Below are 13,508 nucleotides of genomic sequence, written 5' to 3' on the forward strand. Positions count from 1 at the left end.
GTAGTGGAAGAAAATTATCTACCCATTGGTAGGAGGGGGGAAGAAGGAACGTGATGTGCGGCATGCACACTCAGGCCATGTCAAATAATCCATTCCATTATATTCGAGGACATTGGGTATAATATTATAATATAACCGCAATAAAAAAAATAGTGCATATATGCGCGGGCATCGGCAGATTATAAATTGCATTTTTTTTAAATTACAGTGCATTAGGTATGTGTACTGTTCATACACCAAACTAGTGTGTTACGCCGAAATTTACATATTTCACACGATATTACGACGCTATCTACGTAGCTTTTTATAGAGTCAAACCGTGACTTACAATTTTAAATTATCTGAACCCCAAACACGCATCACAGCCGACTATCATAGTACCTAACTGTATAGGTACCTATACATGATTCACAAAATATAATATATTATTTTTTTATTTTAAATTACATAAATTATTCTGAATTGAATTCGAACGATGCTGCGGGTCGTCTTAATAAAAGCATTTAACATTATTTTTGTTTTCTTGGAGAGTCACGCGAAGAGTAAACCTATGCGGGCCGATCCGTACGACGAATGAAAGGGTTTATAGTATTCCTTCCGAATAGCTGATAATTTTATATTATATACATTATTGTATTGACTTACCGTTATCGTATCGTCCGACGTGCCGTTCGTAGATATATCATGACGTTATGTTTATGGGCAGACGAGTCCGGCGGAAATCTGCTACATACGCGTAAGTTTCGCACGTCACACGCGAGGAAAAAAATTGGTTAAGAACGTTAGTTATCGAAAAAAAAAATACACAACGACAACGACAACGACAACGACAGTGTCAAACACGACGAACGGTGTATCGTATACAGTCGTAAACCCAAATATTATGTAAAATAAATGATTAGTGTACGATCCGTATTACACTTCGTGCCGCACGCACAACGGGCAACTGACGGGCGTTCGGTATACCAACAGCCGGTCGAGTGGGAAACCAGTCTCGTGGTCGTGGTCGGCAGTACCTATATCTATGTGTGACACGCGCGCTCGACGCTCGCCGGTGATATCCCCACTCTATACCGCAACAGCGGTATCCGTGGTGGCGTAGAGGCCAAGAAAAATTGGCGCGATCTCGGCAGGCTCCATCGCGGCTGTAGAAGGTGCAACGATTTTTATCTATCGCGTTATAATACCTATATTGCTAATTAATTTCGATGATATAATCATACTATTGTTATCGCGATAAATGTATTACATTTGATAATTGCATCGACCTGCGCAAAATTCAAAATATTTCTTATGAACTTACCTATAGTAAAATATATATTTTTTTTTAATTTGGCATCCCTAAAATTTTTCGTAGCTTATAGGCACTTGCCTCTTTTCCTCTCCTGCCAATCTTTACCACGGCTTTAGAACGAGAAAAAATCTAAACTGCCGTGAAGTTTTAAATACAGTATATTACAGTACCTATAGCTGTATACTTATATAACATAGCCACATATATTAGGTATATCCGCTATAATATACTATTCTCCAAACATGCTCACCCCCTTTTCCCCCTTGAATAATACAATAAAGTTATTCAAAAACCAATATTTATAGGATATAAATACCACAGAACACTTGAGTAGAACAAAAAATGTCAAGAATTTGGTAATTTGATCTTTCTGCAGTAGATTTAAAAATTCAAAAAATCAGATTTTGAAAACACTGCATTATTGAAGAAAAACAGGGGTGGATCACACTGTATATAAATATAAATGATTAACTATTACTAGTCGTTTGCAATTATACCAACTTAGTAGAAGGGTGTAGGGGAAATGTCCACACAGATAATACGGAAAAAATATATGATTGCTACAACCCCCCACACCTAAAACATGATGATAGTAGATGTGCCTGTACGCGTAGGTCAGGTATATTACGAGGTGTAATGACGTGTAAACATTTATCAATATATTATTTCTAAAAAACGATGTTATTTAAATTTTAAATTGATTGACGTATAATAATAGTAATGATTAATCGTAAAATTCGTAGATTTGAACGATCGATTTTGAAATACATACTGTCTACTATTTTATCGTATGTTCTTCTTCGAGAATCGGAACAGATTGTTTGGGAATGTTATAGGAATTTTAAAGGGTTACATTGTGGCTCTGTGAAAATTCCGTATAACGAATGAATTTATTATATTTACTTAAGTATAAAGTACTGTACTACTATACAACAAAATAATATAGTCAATAAAGCAATAAACGTTATGTGAATAAACAAATGCATTTGAGCATACATTTGTACACATAGGTACCTATACCTAAATATATGAAAATTACTTAAAATAGTTTTAAAATATCCCGTGTTCAAAATATATTTTTAAAAATACTTTCGAATATCAATAAAAATTTGCATTGTCAATTCACAATATTGTTTAACCGAGTCTATTTTAAGGTAAATAATATTATAACTATATTTAGAGAGAAAACTAAGTATAATAGAATTTGGTTTGTTATATTTTGTTTCTAATACAATATATCAGTTAACCTCTGCAATATTATAAAATAATAATTAATGCTTAAAGCATAATTGTATAGTACCCTCTTGTACCACAGATTAGGTTAGGAAATAGGAATATAATTATGTGTAGTCGCTCACTTAGCGACGATCGTGGACCGCGGAGCGTGTGGTGTGTATACATACTATACATAGACCAGACAGAACATGATAAATTGTGTAATGCACGCTAACTTTTTTTTTTACCATATATATTTAAAAGTATCAATAACAAACTTAACTGTTGATAGATCATAGATAAATAAAATCCAGAATTAAATAGACTCTTGATTAACAATAAAAAAAAATTGTATTAAACTACCTATTTAATATGTTCCTCTGAACAAAAAAATACATGCTGATTGGTGACTGTATTATAATAATATGATATAAAACTAAATTAAACCAACAAAAAAATTATAGGTATTCTATAAAATGTTTATTTAATACCAAAAAATTGTACTTCGACTATTTTATTGATTATAGGTACCCGCTCAATAATTATAAATGTATTTAAATTCCAAGACTTAAATACTTTATGAACATTTAACATAAAAATGTAATGTTTAGGTACTGTTCAGTAAGCTAATGTTCCGCGCTATTATCCTGAAAGCAATAGTATAAATATTATTAATGCCGTGGCACCTTAAATAATTGAAATACCATTTTTATCACATATTATAATACGTACCTATATAGCCATATAGGTAGATACACTATTATTAAGTTTGACTTCTTGACATATAATTTTTACGCAAACGTTTTACAATAATGTATAAGTATACCGTATACATTTATTTTGTGTTTTTAACTATATAATCCACTATCCAGGGTTTTATGAAACACTGAAAAGTGAAAATAGACAAATTAATGTGATGATATGATTCACACTCAATAAACTGATTACAGGGTTTAAAGGTTAGCATTTCATTCATTTAATTAGATAATAACAGAATAACAGATGGTTTCTAGACTTGACGAAGCCATTGCAGCTTCACGTATATCAGATAAATGAATAGTTCAAAAACATAATAATATATTACCTTAATTAAATTTATCATACACTATAAATCTATATATTTGGTATTTTCGTATATTTTCTTAAATTTTTGTATAATAAATAATAATATATGGTTATCAGGCAATCCTAAATATTTTTTCCTATATAATTTTAATTGAAGATAACTACTAAGATGTAGTTAAACTTAAACCTACATTGAAGATTAGTTAATAATACTAATTATAATTGCCATATATTATTATTATTATTTTTTTTTTGTAGCAAACTATAATATTGTAGGTTTTATAAGTAGATATCCTGTACATGTAATGATATAACATACTATTATAATGTAATAAGATATGTCTAACTTGACTTGCGGCTGTCTTGTGCAGAAAAGAGAAAATTAATCTTAATCAAATCTGCTAATCCTACAACATCTAAAAAATAAATAAATAACATACACCGATACCTATATTATAACATGCTATATCCTAAGCTTGATATATCACATGACTTGGTCGGTTTAAAAAAAAATTTTAAATAACGAGTTGAAGATTGATACGTCAAAATAAAACGAGAATAGAATATACAATTGTAATTAAATTTGGATAGGTATGACGAAAATCGTACTTACGCCAACACCAAAGTCAATTATCATCCAATCAATCATTTTCGAGTATAAAATCTGTAGCGAGACTTGATACTTCATGATGCGGACACTAAAAACTTAATTCATTTTTATCACGTGCGTAATTTCGCAGCCCACAATAATATAGTATATACTGCAATATACACTTACTATAGTAATTATTACCTTTCTTTTGAACTCTTCCTAAGCAACAACGACCATTTTAAACCACTTCTTAAGTAGTATAATATAATAGTTGCGTCCCAATTATAAATACCAAAACCGGTGTAATTGCATCCTGGATTTTATTCTTAGTTTTTCCGAATTGCGTCCAATGTTGGAGCTTTCAACTTACTAAATGTTTAGAGAGAAAATATTATATTGTGAGTATTTTAATTTCAAAATCACTTTAGTGATCACACAGAAAAGGTATATTTTCACAACACCTAGGTACTATAAATTGTAGTTACATTATCACGTTCGACAGTTTTCCCAATCTGTGAATTTGGATTCATACAAAAGTTACCATATTATACGAATATTTTTAATTTTATTCTTTAATTATCTAAATATTCAAAATGTATTTAGTCTATACTTTTCTCATGGAAATTAAATTTCTCTACATCGCATGGTCAATATGGATGATGAATGAAATGAACCTATGCCTATACTGATACGCTGCACACTGTTTTTAGTATAATATTAGGTATGGTATATTATAACTATAAATTTAACTTGACAATAGTATTGGTATGACATTATGAAAGAAATGCTTACGGTACAAAAAACAGTCGTAAACACACAAATAGATTATTGCTATCATTGCTGGTAATAATTCTAGGTTTTACCATAATAAATATTTTTAAAAGAAATTTTAACCTAAATAGGTAATACCTACGACGCAATGATATTATATTCAACAAAAAAAATATAGATTTTGAAGTGTACATTACGACTTCATTCAATGAATTCAAATCTCTATTTGTTGTTCTTCCTCGAAACGATAGTTTTCGATAATAATAATTAGCATTACTTATCTAATTAAAACGTTATTAAAAAGAAAAAGAAAAATTAATTATCTTTAAAAACTCATTGCATTTTTAATAATACTAATACATTTTATAATTCTTATTTTTATCTTTAATTTATTTAAATTAAATTTTCAGTACCTACTTTATTATAATACGATAGTAAAAATTATAATATTGTATAATAATAATTAATAAGACATGATTACATTAATGTTTTCAAAATATTATGATTCTATATTATTATTTAATAGTTTGAATATTCAAAATATACATAAACCAATAAATCTGTATAATATCAGCTTATCAAAATATAACATAAAAAGGTGGTGTAGAGACTCGTTAAATAATTGACAATCATTGTACAAAAAATATGCACAGTATAATGCATTGACATTATAATATAATAATGACATAATCGTCAGCCATTGAGCTATTTACTATTTACACATTTAATGCACATTAATCATATTTTTAACTCAATAGGTCTATTATGTTGTATATATTATTATAGTATAGTGTATTATACATCAATTCGTCGTCTTATCTCGTGAACCGTGGGATCATCAAACGCCGATTTATGCTGAATACACCGATCTGAGAATTCACATGACACAATTTGTATTTCATATTATTATTATTACTATGAAGTTGTGGAATATAAAGTGAAACATCCATCGTTGATAAATGCGTGTTTTTTATGCGGGATTGCTGTTAGACAAAATACCAACATCTAACGCGCGGGACCGGTATCTGGTATACGCGCAGAATGCGGGAGGCGTATATTGACGACGGTTTGAAATAAAACCGCATTTGCATTCGAGAACATATTTATGGTATACGTGGTCGCCTACTTACGGTTTGCACACAAATGCAATCACACATTCGCACACGATATTTTGTATTATAATACAACAGCATTCTAGGTACAGACGATTTGTGATAGTATTATTATATTTTTTGCATAAAAGTTCAAAGTTGAAGGGGTCGACTGTTGGCCGAGTCATATTATGGAGAACAATATAGGCAAATGTTTACGACATTATTTCGATGACGTTAATTTGGGACAAATAGATACGAGGTACCTACATAAATTAACATACGCGTGTGACAAATAACCAATAGGTACCTAAATGATTATAAGTGTGTAACAAATAGGTACCTAAATTAACATAAGTGTATGTGACTGTGTGTTTGTGTGTGTGTGTGTGATTGGGAAATTGTATCGCACTTATGAATGGATTTTAATCGGTGCACTTCCGTACGCGAAGGCATTTTCACATCCAATAATAGTATGTATTATGCCATTATAGTCACTATTTTTAAGCCACTTAAAACGATATTATAAAATATAATTTTATCACCGCCTGACCAAACAGTTGGGACATAGATAGGATAGATTTTAATTTTGAAAACATATTTTAAATTGTTAACAATAGTTTACAACGTTTTAATCGAAGCGATTTTCCATGTTCCAAAAACTATTTATGTTATAATACAACAATTTATAATATAGAGAACACAATTTTTTTGATGTTTCAATTGATGTTTCAATTGAAAAAAAATATATATTAAAAATCTGTTTGACTAAAAGATAGAATCTAAACTTGTAAATTAATCGAAATTAAAATCTGTCCAGAAAATGTCCTACAGTTTTGTCAGTCAAATGTCGATATTATATCTAAGTACCATCATTTTTGTATAGTGACTGCATTCGCCTTTAGTTTTTAGAACTATTATATATGGCATGCCAAACCGATTATTGAAGACATACATATTAATGAATCAGTTGCAGCTAAACTATTTATGTAGCTAAACTACATTTTGAAGGGGTCTCAATCAGAAACACAAGTGTTCGAAATATAACAAAACTTAGTATTTACTAAGTTTACAAAAAAATCCGAAAAGATAAAGGAAACTTCAATAATTTTCATTAATTTATTATAGTATTATACCTATCTTGTAAAGCGTTGAATTCAGTTTTAAATACTAAATATATTAAACATTTAATACATGAGGTACGTATATAAAAATAATTAAACTCACATTTTGTACTGATATAACTATGATGTACAAATTTATACATATACTGATAATAACGGTAAACAATGTTTAATTTTTTTATGATATTTATGTTTGTTGCAAAATTAATTTAATACCCTTTAACAACATCGTTGCAGTTACAGCGTATATTATTATAATATTATAACGAAACCCTCACCCTGAGTAAAGAGTGGGCGTCGGTTTGAATACCAAGGACTTACGGACCGATAACACGGGTTTTGTTTTTATAGCTCTGTTATTGCCAATTCCAATGCAGATAATCCAGTTATCGTTGTTTACATGGCGCACTAAAAAAAAAGTATGCATATCTGTCGTAAATACACTGTTAAACACTTAGCATTTTTGGAACGATGTAATAACAATAATTTTAATTATTTCTTGCAGTTAGATAGGAAATTTAATGAAAATGTCTATCGAATACGTCTTATGCGTGAGAGATAATAATCTTCACCTATGTGCGTCGTGACACAATATTATTATATTATTCAATTCGTTTTTGTTTTCGTACCTGATCGATATATAGTTTGATGCAGCATTTCGATGTATTATTATTACTGTCAATACTTAGAAGATATCGTATGAAAAAATATGTTCTCATGAACAAGAGTAGATTTAATTGTAAAAAAATACTGCGTTTAGGTATCGTATGAATGCAGCTAACATCAGATTTCAAACGAGTAAGCTGAGAAATGTAAAAAGTATATGCCTATTGGTAGTACAGTCAACTTTGATTACGAAATATATGGTATTATGATTTATGAATAATACCGAAGGTTTTCATTACAGAACGGATGACAACGATCTAGAAACGTATAATATAGACAGTAGCCACATATAATATCATAAAGGTAGGTAGGTATTACTATTATATTTATGTAGGTAGGTACCAACAATAAATTAATAAATACGCTATACTTTATACCTATAGATGGTGTTCAATGGTTCTCCGAGTTTATTCATTGTATTTCATATACATAATAATATAATATTAACCAAAAAAAAACTTTAAGCATTTATCATCGCTTTGTATAGCAGGTTCTTATAGAATATATTCCTAATATAAGTAAATTGTTATGTTACCTATTGTAAATACATGCATGGGCTAACCTTACATGGCGGTATTATAACTTATAGCCTGAAATATTTTATAGTTATACGATGTACATAACATATTATTTTAATGTGTAATATTATTACGGTGTAATTATATTTTAGGTGGAGGAGGATCATGATGTCACAGTCATCGTGCCACCCATAATATATGACTACAGCGATAAAAATGTTGATAATTTAAGGTGTAGAATTATGTGGTTGGCTCAAGTAAATAAATCAATGATTATATTATTATATTTGAATATCGAGAACCTCAATCCAACACGCAATATAATATAATATCTGGCGACTTTACGGGCATACATTATTATACATTTCTAATGCATCCTAACCCAACAACTTAATATTATATAAATATAACTTTATGTAAAGCAATTTGTATTTTACACGATAAAATAAAGTTACCCCGCAGAAATATAAATAATAATAGCCAACCAATTATAAGTATAACTGATATTCAGCTGCAGTAATAGCCGTATAGGTTGGTTTAAGACAATGATGTCACCTATACTATTCAGCCATTCAGTATAAATAAAATTGACTATAAACAATGACCTCACAGTTTTGCATGCATCCACAGCCCATAGATATATAGAGTAACGTGACATTCGCATCCGCTTTTGTCATTGTAATTTGTATTCCGCCGCATCGGTTAAAGTCAATTATAACTTATAAGGCACAACATAGAATTTGATACATTAAGATTATGCAGCTTTTTTAAAAAGACACCTATATACAAGCTATAAACCGGTTTCAATGATCTATAGATTTTCAATGGGAACATAATATTATAATAACATTATACATTAAAATAAAAGTATCTATATACACATATATTGGTATAGAAATTGTGTGTACCTATAGCAACTATATTATACTCCCATCTAATCAAAATTAACCAAATGATTAATTATTGATGAATTGGTCACTTATATTCTACACTAGCTGATCCTGGGCACTCCGTTGCTCGTAAAAAATTCAAACTCTTAAAAAAAGTTCTGATTGTTCAACTCCTTCTGGGTGTAACTAGTAGCAGTAGGTAAGTGCCCCTCAGCCACCTTGGTAGGCATTGTTGTAAAATTTGATTTGATGCAAGCTTGTACCTGATCTGCCCGATTAACCAATAATAAATAAACACTGATTTCTACTAATTATTTATCCTATAATCAATAGCAACAATTATTTATAAACAACAATTTCCATCGTACATCTAAAAATTCCTATTTGAGTACCTTCCCAGGTTGGACCTACTGGGTCCAATTGTGAATCCAAATCATTCCGGGAACCACTCAAACGCACACAAAAAATGTCATCCAAATCGGTCCATCCGTTCAGTAAAACATTAATTTATGTACACATAAATATAGATTATTAAAATAATAATATTAGAAAATTTATTTTATTGGTTTTCATATCATTTATGGTGAACATATATTATATAATATAACTGTTTACATAAATTAGAGGTATTCGATAATTATCACTAATAAACATCCATATAAAAAGGGGACTTATTATAGTCACCTTTTATACTCAACTGACAAAAATAAAACCACTTAAATAATAATATTATATTAAAAGTAATAACTATTATATAATTATATATATATATATATATATATCGGTTGTCTATCATTGGACAATAATTTGTAGAAATGTCCTCTTTTTATTTGACACCACCGTAATCGAGTATATACTATACATATTGTGTATATATATATATTAATTATTAATTGAAATTTATCGGATTGATGTAATAATTTAATTTGATATAAAATTACCCTAACTAATTTTTGACTAAGACGTCGAACGATTATGACCAAATATAATCAATATTTTAAAAATATAATCGTATACCTAAGCTACCTTCTTTTTTATAGAAAAACCAATTTCGTTTGATCCCATTAATTTTTTTGCTATAATAACAAAAATAATTATAATATACACCAAAAACTACCTATATACGTATAAATAGTACCTACGTATACGCTGTAATTTTTAATTTAAAAAAGATACAACTTTTTTCATTTTTGTAATATTTATAATATCCATTTATCGTGTTTAAATTATTCATATAATAAATCAGTTTATGCTCGCATAATTATTGTCATTGAATATGAACTACCCACCGTCTCTTAAAGGTTACGTATGCATAAACTTCCATGTAGTGCATACATACGCGCATTGTACCTATAAATCATAATATATATATTACTAAGTAACAACAATGTGTATGTTGTGAATTTTGAATTTACAAATCCTATAGGCTATAACACATTGTCTGATCTGCTATACGGATATGTTAACTACCTAACATATAACTTTACCTAGTTAAGTACGACGCAATATATTTAATTTTAAAGGCGATATACCACCTATACTCAAGATTTAAGAACACATATAATAAAACAATATATTATTTCTTAGATATTTTCATTTTAATTTTGTTAATATTTTAATGCTGGAAATAATAACATATTATTAATTGTCATATATTATAATAATACTGTTAGTGAATCCGAAGCGCAACTACTCACTTTAATCTATGTATTATTATTTCGTTTAATTTTATATTGATATAATATACTTATAAATTTTTATGACTTAATAACTACGACTTATATCACTAAATTAAAGATTTTTAAAAGAAATACCAACAGTAGCGAGTTTTTATTAGTGTTTTGACACACATGCGTCCGTTATTGTGACATTCCTATCATAGTTCTCACCGAGATCAGTATCTAAATCAAAATGAATATTAATCTTAACACAATAATATAAGTGTGTGTCTGGAATGTACGACAAAATTACAAACGAAATTCACGTGACCTATGCGTGCATTGTAGGTACCCACAGTTCATTTTTGTAGAAAGTAAAAATTACATTAAAATGTTCACCGCTATAATAGTGTTAAAAACTGTAATTTACTCAAGTACAAAATTAATGAGCAAATTAAAACACCGGACACGTTGAATTTATTTTCAACGTAACCCTTTCCGCGTTTCGTTGCATTAAATGCGAATCGCATTATATTATCTCATAGTAGTTATTTTGCTGCGAGCATTTTAGACTGGATAGGAAACTTTACGCGTTACCTATTATATATTTCATTCCTGTGCGTATTTAATATATTATAGATCGTTTATCCTTGACTATAAGACTGGTATTGTGGGTAATATTAAATGATGTTTTTATTTTTTAAATTTTACTTTCATTTCGGTTCGTTATTATTTTATTTGTTTTACCAGGAAGCTCGAGGAAGGTTGCCCCGTGCGATGATGTTGTATTCCCATTGATAATGTCTTTTTTGATTTCGAGTGATAAAAAAAAATTATTATACATACATATATTATGAGTATATTATGTATAAAGAATTTAAGAATGCAAATGGATCTCTCAGTCTCAGAGCATCATCCACTGGTATAAAATCAGTCCTAAGAAACGAGGACCAAACACAATAAACATCTGAGTTATTGCTGGCGTGTTAAAAACGATGAAATTAATTTTGTAACTAACGGTCAGTTCATTTATTTAGATATCATATGCCTATTATTTAGTGAATTAATTGTGCGTAACATCGCGTTGTAACGAAGCTTTTGGATTTAAATGTCAACGCGCACACATATACATTATAATTTATAATTATTATATATGATATACCATAAGTTAATGGGATTTCGAAGAGACATTCCATTGTATATTAACGGAAGTGAGTGCGTCTAACTCTTTGTTTACCAGTACCTACGAACTGTATTCAATAACTAATATAATTTTACAATCAAATAATATTGGATTTTTTTTAATGTAATAATGTCCAAAAACTTTTAAGATTTCATAACATAATATTATCTGTTGCATGTAGGTACTATAGTAAATAGAGGTGAGTGGAGTGCTATAATTTTTAAACCTTGTTTTTTGGGAACGAGCCAAATTAAAATAAAACTTACAAATTGTATTTAAACCTGAACCGTACAAATCGTACAAGTCCGTCAAATTTTATATTTGAACTGAATCAAATAAGTACGTACTCTTAAACATTTTATGAGGTATTTTCTCAAGGGAATTATGTAAAAAGTACAAAAAATATAATATTCGTTAAAATTGGTAGAAATTTTGATTTTGTTAGTTCAAAAAACAAACTAAATATATAAAACATTTGATAGGGTTTATTCAAATTTTTTTTTCGGAACAACGTTAATAGATGCTTCTAATAAGTTTTTACTAACGAGTAACGACAGTAGTGTACAGCAGTTTGCTTTACGTAGTCTATACTTGTGCTGAGGTTCGAAAACTTCCACAGCCAAAAAAAGAATGCATTTTCGTGACATGAGAAATAGAGGTGAGAGCTGCTATTCGAGTATCCACAGGGTACTAGCAGCCTTCTGGTTATCTTTGGGGAATGGAAAGGCTATAGGCAATGGATATAAATACCTTAGTGTCTTAGTGACCGAAACCAGCCATTGCCAAATCGGATTGTTGCGCAGATTGGACGAATCCAGTGGAGCTCTGACGATAAGGTTGATTTCAAACATTAAAAGGTTATTTGACAAGCCTTCTCTCTATACCACCTTCCACCCTGCAGTCGTAAATGGGACTCAGGTACTTCTAGCACTATTTCCATTGACTGCGAAAGGCTAAGAACTCACACTGCATGCAGTGTATTAACCCTCAAAACACCGCCAAGCAGCTTTTCCATATTTGGAGTTTAAACCCAGAAGAATAGCTTTCATCAACATCATACATTTGAATATATTCTGACAGAGAGAAGGAAGAGGGCGAAAGTGAGAACTGAACTAGTAATCTAGACTCTAGGTGTCAGGTTTTGAACGTTGGTCTGAAAAGAGGCCAAGAGGGCCATAGATGGAGATACCAAAATATGGCCCCATAAATTCCACCTAACTCTTTAGCGAACCTACTGTTACAAAGAGGAGTGTGAAGAGTCTATAATTTATAGCTTTAATCCTGTATTTTCTTTCAGGGAAGTAATAAATAATTATAAATTTATAGTCAGTTATGATGTAGATGTAAGCCAATTTATACACCTTGTGTCCTTGCACGACATGTACACTTTGTATTGATACTTATTACTTTTCATGTAATTGTATTTTTACATTTGAAATTT

The 13,508-nt window shown here is 29.7% G+C and overlaps 1 protein-coding gene across 1 annotated transcript in view; it reads right to left on the reverse strand.

Moving 5' to 3' along the window:
- LOC100161548 (rho GTPase-activating protein 7) overlaps positions 1 to 985 on the reverse strand; it is a 124,958-nt gene extending 123,973 nt beyond the window's left edge. Inside the window, exon 1 of the mRNA XM_003240627.4 lies at positions 646 to 985. The gene's annotated coding sequence lies outside the window, so the exon portion shown is untranslated. The remainder of the gene's footprint in view (positions 1 to 645) is intronic.
- Between the last annotated feature and the right edge of the window lie 12,523 nt (positions 986 to 13,508).

The sequence above is a fragment of the Acyrthosiphon pisum genome, chromosome A3 (assembly GCF_005508785.2).
Source record: "Acyrthosiphon pisum isolate AL4f chromosome A3, pea_aphid_22Mar2018_4r6ur, whole genome shotgun sequence".
Lineage (NCBI taxonomy): Eukaryota > Metazoa > Arthropoda > Insecta > Hemiptera > Aphididae > Acyrthosiphon > Acyrthosiphon pisum.